Consider the following 8,402-nt stretch of genomic DNA (forward strand, 5'->3'; position numbering starts at 1 on the left):
ACTTATTTTGTGGTTGCCTAAATCAAGTCTCACAGCTAAGTTCCCTTTCTTATTAATCCTGCCATCTACTGATGTGGAGTGGTCTGCCTCTTTCTTTGGTTTCTCCCTGTCCTCCATGAGTAACAGGCTTGTTTTAGTTCAGCCTGGGAGGCTCCCAAGTTTGCAACCAAGCAATTACAGAATATTATATGCAGTCACTTGGCTACAAAGATCTCAATAACTAGAATACAAGATCATTGAAAAAATGAACCAAATTCCACCAATTGTTTTTTTTAATTTTTTAATTTTTTTGTAGTTTTATGATTTTATTAACACAAATATGATGTTCACAACAAGCTGTCTATTCATTTTCTTCGCTGCACAGCCTGGCGTTGGGATTGGTGACTCTGACTGCCAGCCGGGCTGCTCTTTCTAAATAGCTTTGCGGTTCTTGGAAGAGACATTGTGAGCAATCTCTGCACAGTAAGATTTGTTGCACATCAGCAGCACTTCAAGCTCCTTGACGTTGTGGACTAGGAACTTCCGGAAGCCACTGGGCAACATGTGCTTTGTTTTCTTGTTGCTCCTGTCACCAATGTTGTGCATCAAGATCTGGCCCTTAAATCTTCTGCACACCCTATTGTCAATGCCTCTGGGTTTCTGCCAGTTGCACTTAATTTTGAAATAGCAGTCTGACTGGTGCCGGATGAACTTCTTGGTCCTCCTTTTAATGATCTTGGGCTTCACCAGAGGTCTGAGGGCAGCCATGATGCCCAATAACAGATGGCTGCCACCTCCGTAGGCAGCGCCAAGGAAGAGTTTTTAATCTTTTTTTAATATTAACATATAATGTATTATTTGTTTCAGAGGTACAAGTCTGTGATTCACCAGTCTTACAAAATACACAGTGCTCACGACAACACATACCCTTCCCGATGTCAATCACCCAGCCTCCCCAACCCCTCCACTCCCCTCCGCTCCAGCAATCCTGTTTGTTTCCTGAGATTAAGAGTCTCATGGTTTATCTCCCCCTCTGGTTTCCTCTTGTTTCATTTTTTTTCCTCTCTTCCCTTATGATCTTCCTTGTCTCTCAAATTCCACATATCAGTGAGATTATATGATAATTGTCTTTCTCTGATTGACTTATTTCACTTAGGATAATACCCTCTAGTTCCATCCACATCATTACAAATGGCAAGATTTCATTTTTTAAAATTTTTTAAAAGATTTTATTTATTTATTTGACACAGAGAGAGAGACAGTGAGAGAGGGAACACAGGTAGGGGGAGTGGGAAATGGAGAAGCAGGCTTCCTGCCGAGCAGGGAGCCCAATGTGGGGCTTGATCTCAGGATCTTGGGATCATGACCTGAGCCGAAGGCTGATGCTTAACAAATGAGCCACCCAGGTGCCCCAAGATTTCATTTTTTTGATGGCTGCATAATATTCCATTGTATATCTATATACCACATCTTCTTTATCCATTCATCTGTCAATGGACATCTGGGATCTTTCCATAGTTTGGTTATTTTGGACATTGCTGCTATAAACATTGGGGTGCATGTGCCCCTTCAGATCACTACATTTGTATCTTTGGGGTAAATACCCAGTAGCACAATTGTCCACCAGTTGTCTTATACTCTGTAGCCAGCATAATATTTACCATTTATTGAACGCAAAATACACATATTTTAGCTCCACCATCCTTGGTTTCACTTTCCACATTTTCTGTTACCTGTGATCAACCATGATCCAGAAACAGATGATTCTCCTGCTGAGGTATCACTAGACCGTCAATAGTGCCAAATGTTATGTCCCGATGCCGGCATCATTCACTTCATTTCATCTCATCACATAGGCATCTATTATCTTGCATAAACCCAACAAGAAGGGTGAGTCCACACAATAAGGTATTTTGTTCACATTCACATAACTTTTAGTACAATATTTTGTTGTAACTGTTCTATTTTATTATTAGTTTTTACTGTTAACCTCCTACTGTGACTAATTTATAAACTAGAGTTTACCATAGGTATGTGTGTACAGTAGAGGAAAAAACTTAGTATATATAGTGTTCAGTTTCAGGCATCCACAGGGGTCTTGGAACGTATCCCCCAAGGATAAGGAGGGACTACTGCACACATACTTTATGTTCCAAATTACTTTTGCTTTTTATCTCTTGAGCAAATTAAAAGTGAACCTTCATCAGATATTTTTATTACTTAATGCTTTACATGAAACATAAAGAAATACAAATGATCATGATTTATTTGATTTTTAATTCCTTGCCATTATCTACTTCTATTAATATCAATCAATATAGCTTAATATAGGGAAATAAAAACAAGTAACCCTTAAATGGTATCTACTTTGTTGTTTGTATCTATGTGGTGTCAGTTTCCCTTAACATTAATTTTTAAGAAAAAAAGATACAGCTTTTGAAATTCTGTACATACTTTACATATACAAGTGTATTTATTCAGTCATCTCTTTGTTACTTCTCATAACACCTTTTTGCAAACATCTGTCTTTCAAATATTCATTTTCAGCATTCTCTCTTTAGTAGCTCCAAGTAAACCTGATGGTATCTCCTAAAAAAGATAAAACCCATATATATATATATATATATATATATATATATATGAAAGAAAAATCTATCTCTATATATGAAATATATATATGAAATATATATCTATATGAAAGAAAGTCTTCCATATGGAAAAAGATTTATATGTTGTATTTCCTAATTAAGAAAATCAAATCAGTTAAGCATAAATAGAAACTTTTAAAAATTAGGAGATGACTTTGTTCTCTTATGTATCTACAGTTTTGATACTCTACCCATAATGTATGCATAAGCATGGGTGTGTGTGTGTGTGTGTGTGTATATATATATATATATATATATATATGTAATGCATGCATATCTGTTATATATATATAAACATATATATAACATTTAAATCAAAGTTATAATTTTAGGGAATTTTCTATAACTTCTTTACTGCTTTTATACTAAGGGAAGTAAAAATTTAATCAACTACAAAAAATGTAATGAAAAGTGTTAAATAATGTGTATCATTTAAAAATGAGTATTATAATAAATAAGCAATTTTGGTGATTTGACTTTTCCACTCTCTTAACTCAGCTCTTTATATCACATTGTGTGAAATCCATCCATTTCTCTCAAGCCCGTGTAACGCTACTCCAGATCGCAGATACTTTCAACCTATCTCTGAACCAATGCAGTCACTGACCTTCCTGCCTTCAATCTCCTTTCCACTAATATACTGTCCACCGCACTGTCATCATGTTCTTTTACAACTCAGTTTTGTTCTCGCATTTGTTCTCCTGCTTAAAAACCTCCATTGTCTCCTTTCTCATTGCCACCAAAATAAACACCAACCTTCTTATCCTGCATTTTGGTACCTTTCGCAGCCTGGCCCATCATCTCTACAATACACCATATGGTCTAACTGCAGTAGAATCACATGCTGCTCCCCAAAACAAACCAGGCACTTTCTTCATTCCAAACCTCATTCTTGCTATTTTTACTATCCCATTGCTTCTTTTAAAATCTCTCTCTAATCCTGAAAGGACTTTGCTTAGGAATAGCATTTGGACTGAGTAACCAATTTACTTGAAACAGAGGAAATATATTGTAGAATATTGGAAAACAAGCATACAAAATACAGTGTTCTTTCAAACTGAATTCATTTTCACTAACCTGCCAATTCCCCCATTTTCTCATTTAGATTTTGTATTTTCATGTAACTCTTAATTGAATTTAAAGGTTTTTCTTCAAGGTATAATAATTAAGAAAGATGTTAAGGGCCACAGAAGTAGAATAATGACATTAAGATCTTCCTAATAAGAAAATCTTGTACCCATTCTAGATGGCAAAATACCATATTTCATAGACCTATAAATTTTGTACTTTTGAAGACTATATTAGAGTCCTAAACAACTTTTTTTTTTAAAGATTTTATTTATTTATTTGACAGAGAGATAGAGAGCCCAAGTAGGCAGAGTGGCAGGCAGAGGGAGAGGGAGAAGCAGGCTCTCTGCTGAGCAGGGAGCCGGACATGGGGCTCGATCCCAGGACCCTGGGATCATGACCTGAGCCGAAAGCAGCCGCTTAACCGACTGAGCCACCCAGGCACCCCGAGTCTTAAACAACTTGAACATGGATGTTATCCATTTTGGTAAGTGATCTTTAGACATGATTGTAGATTCTGCTCAAATTGTCTTCTGTATGGTTACTAATTTTAATTTTTTTAAAAGTTCTTTTTTCTGGGGCACCCGGCTGGCTCAGTCAGTAGAGCATGCAATTCTTGATCTCGGGGTTGTAAGTTCGAGCCCCACGTTGGGTGTAAAGATTATTTAAAAAAATAAAATCATTAAAAGTTATTTTTTTCTATCACCTGGATGTGCTTTTTTATATTTTAGCAAATGTGATAGCTTGTACAATCAGTGACTTTCTTTTGAGCATTTATAGACATGTATTCGCAAATGTCTACCAAGATCACTCTTTTCAAATACATATATGTAGGGTAAATAGTATATGTTAAATAAATAAAACTTGATTTGTGAATAATATAGTGAAGTGATTTTTGCATTGAAGTAAAATAACATTACTATTTGGTTCATTTAGAGAATGCAAATTATTTTTCTATCACTCCCTTATGCCAAATAAAAAACATACTGAAGTTTTTATTATAAGTCTGAAAAATTGCCATTTTTGATTCATAGTCAGAAGGTACAGATAAAATCTTTAAACACTAGAAATATGTCTAAAGGGAAAAATGCAAAATATGTGCTGACAAATTCATGAAGCTTATCAATCTGCATCACTGAAATTCAAAGCAAAGATTTGTGTTTTGGAGAAATCCCTTGAATACAGTGATGGTAACATTCCACAGGGAATGGTTCATTACATCTTACTGAATGTTTTACTTCAGTCATTTTTTTTTTGTATTGACACTTAACATGTTTCATCTTAAGAGGAGGTAAAAATGTTAAAAAATGGTACCTGTTAATTGTATTAATTTGGAAAATTTGATTTGTAATTAAATGATTCATTTTCATCTATAAAAAAGTCAGTGTGTAAACATTTGAAAATAATTTGTTTTAAAACTATCTTACATCTTTACAAAAAATCAATGAAAGGAATGAGTTACCTCACTTAATAAAACCTAAATGAAACATTGGTTATTGCTTCCCCTTAGGTATAGTTTTATATAGATTAAAAAGAAAATAGGGATCGGGCACCTGGGTGATTCAGTTCTTTAAGCGTTGCCTTGATCTTGGGATCAAGCCCCACAGCATAGGCAACAGGCTCTCTGCTCAGCGGGGAGTTGGCTTTTCCCTCTCACTCGCCCCCTGTGTGTGCGCACTCTCTCTTTCTCTTTCTCTCAAATAAATAAATAAAATCTAAAAAAAAGAGAGAGAGAGAGAGAGAGAATAGGGAGCTACTCAAATAAAATAATATAAGAAAATCTATCATCTATCTACCTATCTACCTCTTTCCATAATTCCATCCAACCATCTATCCATATATTATCTTGTTTAATATATCTGTTTTACCATGGAAAATAAAACAACTCCTATTCAGAACATATAAGACTTAAAATTCACCTTTCAAAATGCATCTTCAGTGGTTATATTTCTTGAAAAGTGACTTAAAATTTCTACGCAGGAAACAATGCACTTCTTTTGTATTCTCTTAGCTCTGTTATGTCTGAGGGTCATGTTCTGTTGGCTAAAATTTATGTGAAACAGAAATATGACCCTGAATATTCAATAAATGTATAACCATAACACTTTAAAATGCTAAGTGCTTTTTGTATCACACACAGTGAAGGGATTTTTTGCAAAGTTCAAACATAAAGAAATAAACAACAGGGAAAATACCTTCAAACACAAGTGGAGAAATGGCATTAATCAGCTATTAAAATACTTTCACCATTTTGTACTAAGAGAGTTATTCCAAGGTTAAAGAATATTTATGGGAGGTGATAGTGTTAGGCAGTTTTTCTCTATAATAATGTCAGTGTTTGGTCAGTATTCTCTCAACAAAAGAAAAATAAAACCTCCTTGCCAGGAGGTTTCAATATAGCAAATATTTGTTAAGTCACTTATTTGATATGATTATTACTTTAAATAATGTTACAAGTTGATAAAAAATCAGATGTTATTTTGTTTGTTGCCTAAGCATATCCTATTAGGTCATAGAAAGTTTGGTTCTAAGGTTCTCAGAATTTAAGATATAGAGTTCAGAAATATCACTATGCCAAAGGTTAATGATATGTTGATTTCACAAGCAAAGGTGACTTTATTCACCTATTTTCAGAAGATTAGTTTCCAATAGTTTTAATGGATTCAGTTAAAGATATTTATACTCACAAATTCCAGAATACATTATAATTGACTACATAAAGGAATCAGTAATTAGAAGTAGCTAAATAAATAAAAATTATCTTTTTTCCCACAAGTATTGTTTCTCTATAATAGTTTGTGCTAGTAAAGAACATTATTTGTCATTAGATCTAAAGTTCCTCAAATTTAAATAAAGATGATCTATCAATATTAGTCACACTTTTTTAAAAAATCTGAGAGTGACCTTGAAATCTTTACCATCTAGGTCTATTTCACCTATGTTGAATCACCAGAGAAAACAAGGTCAAAACAAAGTCATTGAAGTCTCACACCCTAGCATGCTACTCTTTGGGATTGATGAATAGCTTCAATTTTCTCAGTTCCATGACAAAGAGAATTGGAGTAGTTCTGTGGAGATCCATAAGAAGCTGGCTGTAGCCAGATGAAAAATGACATTTCTTGTAATGTTATTGGCAAGGTTAAAGCTTTTACAAATAAAAAGCTTAAGTTTTTCTCAGAATTCAGTTTAGAGTCTGAGTCGTATTGTCGAGGTGAATTGGCCATTTGGGGAAACTTTATGAAGTGTTAACTACATTTGGAGATATCTGAAAATAAACCCTAAATTACTTTAAAGCAAAAAATATACTGCACCTTTCTGAGATTTAGTTTCTGTGTTGACCTAGTAGAGGTACAAAATAATGTTTTTCTCATGTAACAGGTTGTTGTGAAGATCATATTAGACACCATGATATGTATAAAAAAATTAAATGGCAAAGAAATTGAGGCAAATGTAAAAAGATCCAATGAAAAAGAGAAAAAAATAAGAAACCTAGGATTTGACCTGACAGCTTACTTTACATAAGCAACCCATTTATTAGAACCTAAGGTCCTGCTCTACACATACACAGTCTTTGAATAAATTATTTGTAAGTTTCTTTCTAGAACATTTCTCTAAATGTAATTGAATTAAAAAGGAGTTTTACTGTGGCAGTTTTAGAAACTTGCCAAAAAGAGGGTGGCTTTCTACTCTGGCTTATGTAGTATCTAGCAAATGAAAGTTTGAGGATACCAAGTCACAGAAGCCAGTCAAGGAATGTTCTATTCATCACATTTTTTTCTCTACCCATGACATCTTGAACATTTCGGCTCTTATCCATTCTTCTGCTGATGAGGTGAATTTCATTTCAAGGGTATGAATAGTTCTGAAACTTAACTTCTCAATGCTATTCTTGCTCTATAGTTAAAAGTGTTGATTTTTTTTATCTCTTTAATACCTTTCTCATGGGCAGAAATATTGTGCTATGATGATAATACATCCAATCACAACTACTTTAACTTACCAGGTATGATGTATAGGCAATTTCACCCTGCAATTAAAGAATGAAGCAGGAAAGGTGTCTGTTGGATGGGAGAATCCCCACAGGAGTGTTGCAGCACATTACAAGCATCCTTCCCTCGTTGAATGTTTAGAGCCACCTTGTGCCATACTTTTAAAAACAATAATCATAACTTCTTTATTCAGAAAATTAAAAAACATTCATTTTGTTAATGTTAAAAATAGCTCCAACCAAGATAAATGTTCCTTAGATTCTCGCGCAGAATGAGTCAAAGACATAATTCATTTGTGTGTATGTTGTTGTGCACTGATTGTGAAGATTTTTTAGCACATTTGATTTTTTTTGGTTTGGTTTCCATTTCAGAAATAGTTTTTACTGAATGAAGAATCATTTCAACTACTTTTAAAACTTCAAAATAATGTGCTGTGCTTTACATTTATTTTGGACACTACCAAATATCTTAAAAAGCATTAAAGTTGGGTTTCAGAGACTATATTTTCTCTTTGCTATTTAATATTCATAACAAATGCAACCTTTTAAATTAATTTGCTTCTTATTTAACACAATTTTTAATATATAATTTTACATTGGGTTGATCATGCTGACTACCTAGTAATACTCAAATAATAAATACTTGATGTTATTTAAACATCGATCATAGCTGTCATATACTAACATTATTTTTTAATGTTTAGAGGATTAATAACTTG

The 8,402-nt window shown here is 33.7% G+C and overlaps 1 pseudogene; it reads right to left on the reverse strand.

Annotated features, from left to right (window-relative positions):
* Nucleotides 1-340: 340 nt before the first annotated feature.
* LOC114212862 (large ribosomal subunit protein eL32 pseudogene) lies at nt 341-747 on the reverse strand (annotated as a pseudogene).
* Between the last annotated feature and the right edge of the window lie 7,655 nt (nt 748-8,402).

The sequence above is a fragment of the Eumetopias jubatus genome, unplaced genomic scaffold (genome assembly GCF_037043125.1).
Source record: "Eumetopias jubatus isolate StellerSeaLion01/CBP00866 unplaced genomic scaffold, mEumJub1_p1.0 scaffold_3, whole genome shotgun sequence".
In the NCBI taxonomy this organism is placed as follows: Eukaryota; Metazoa; Chordata; class Mammalia; order Carnivora; family Otariidae; genus Eumetopias; species Eumetopias jubatus.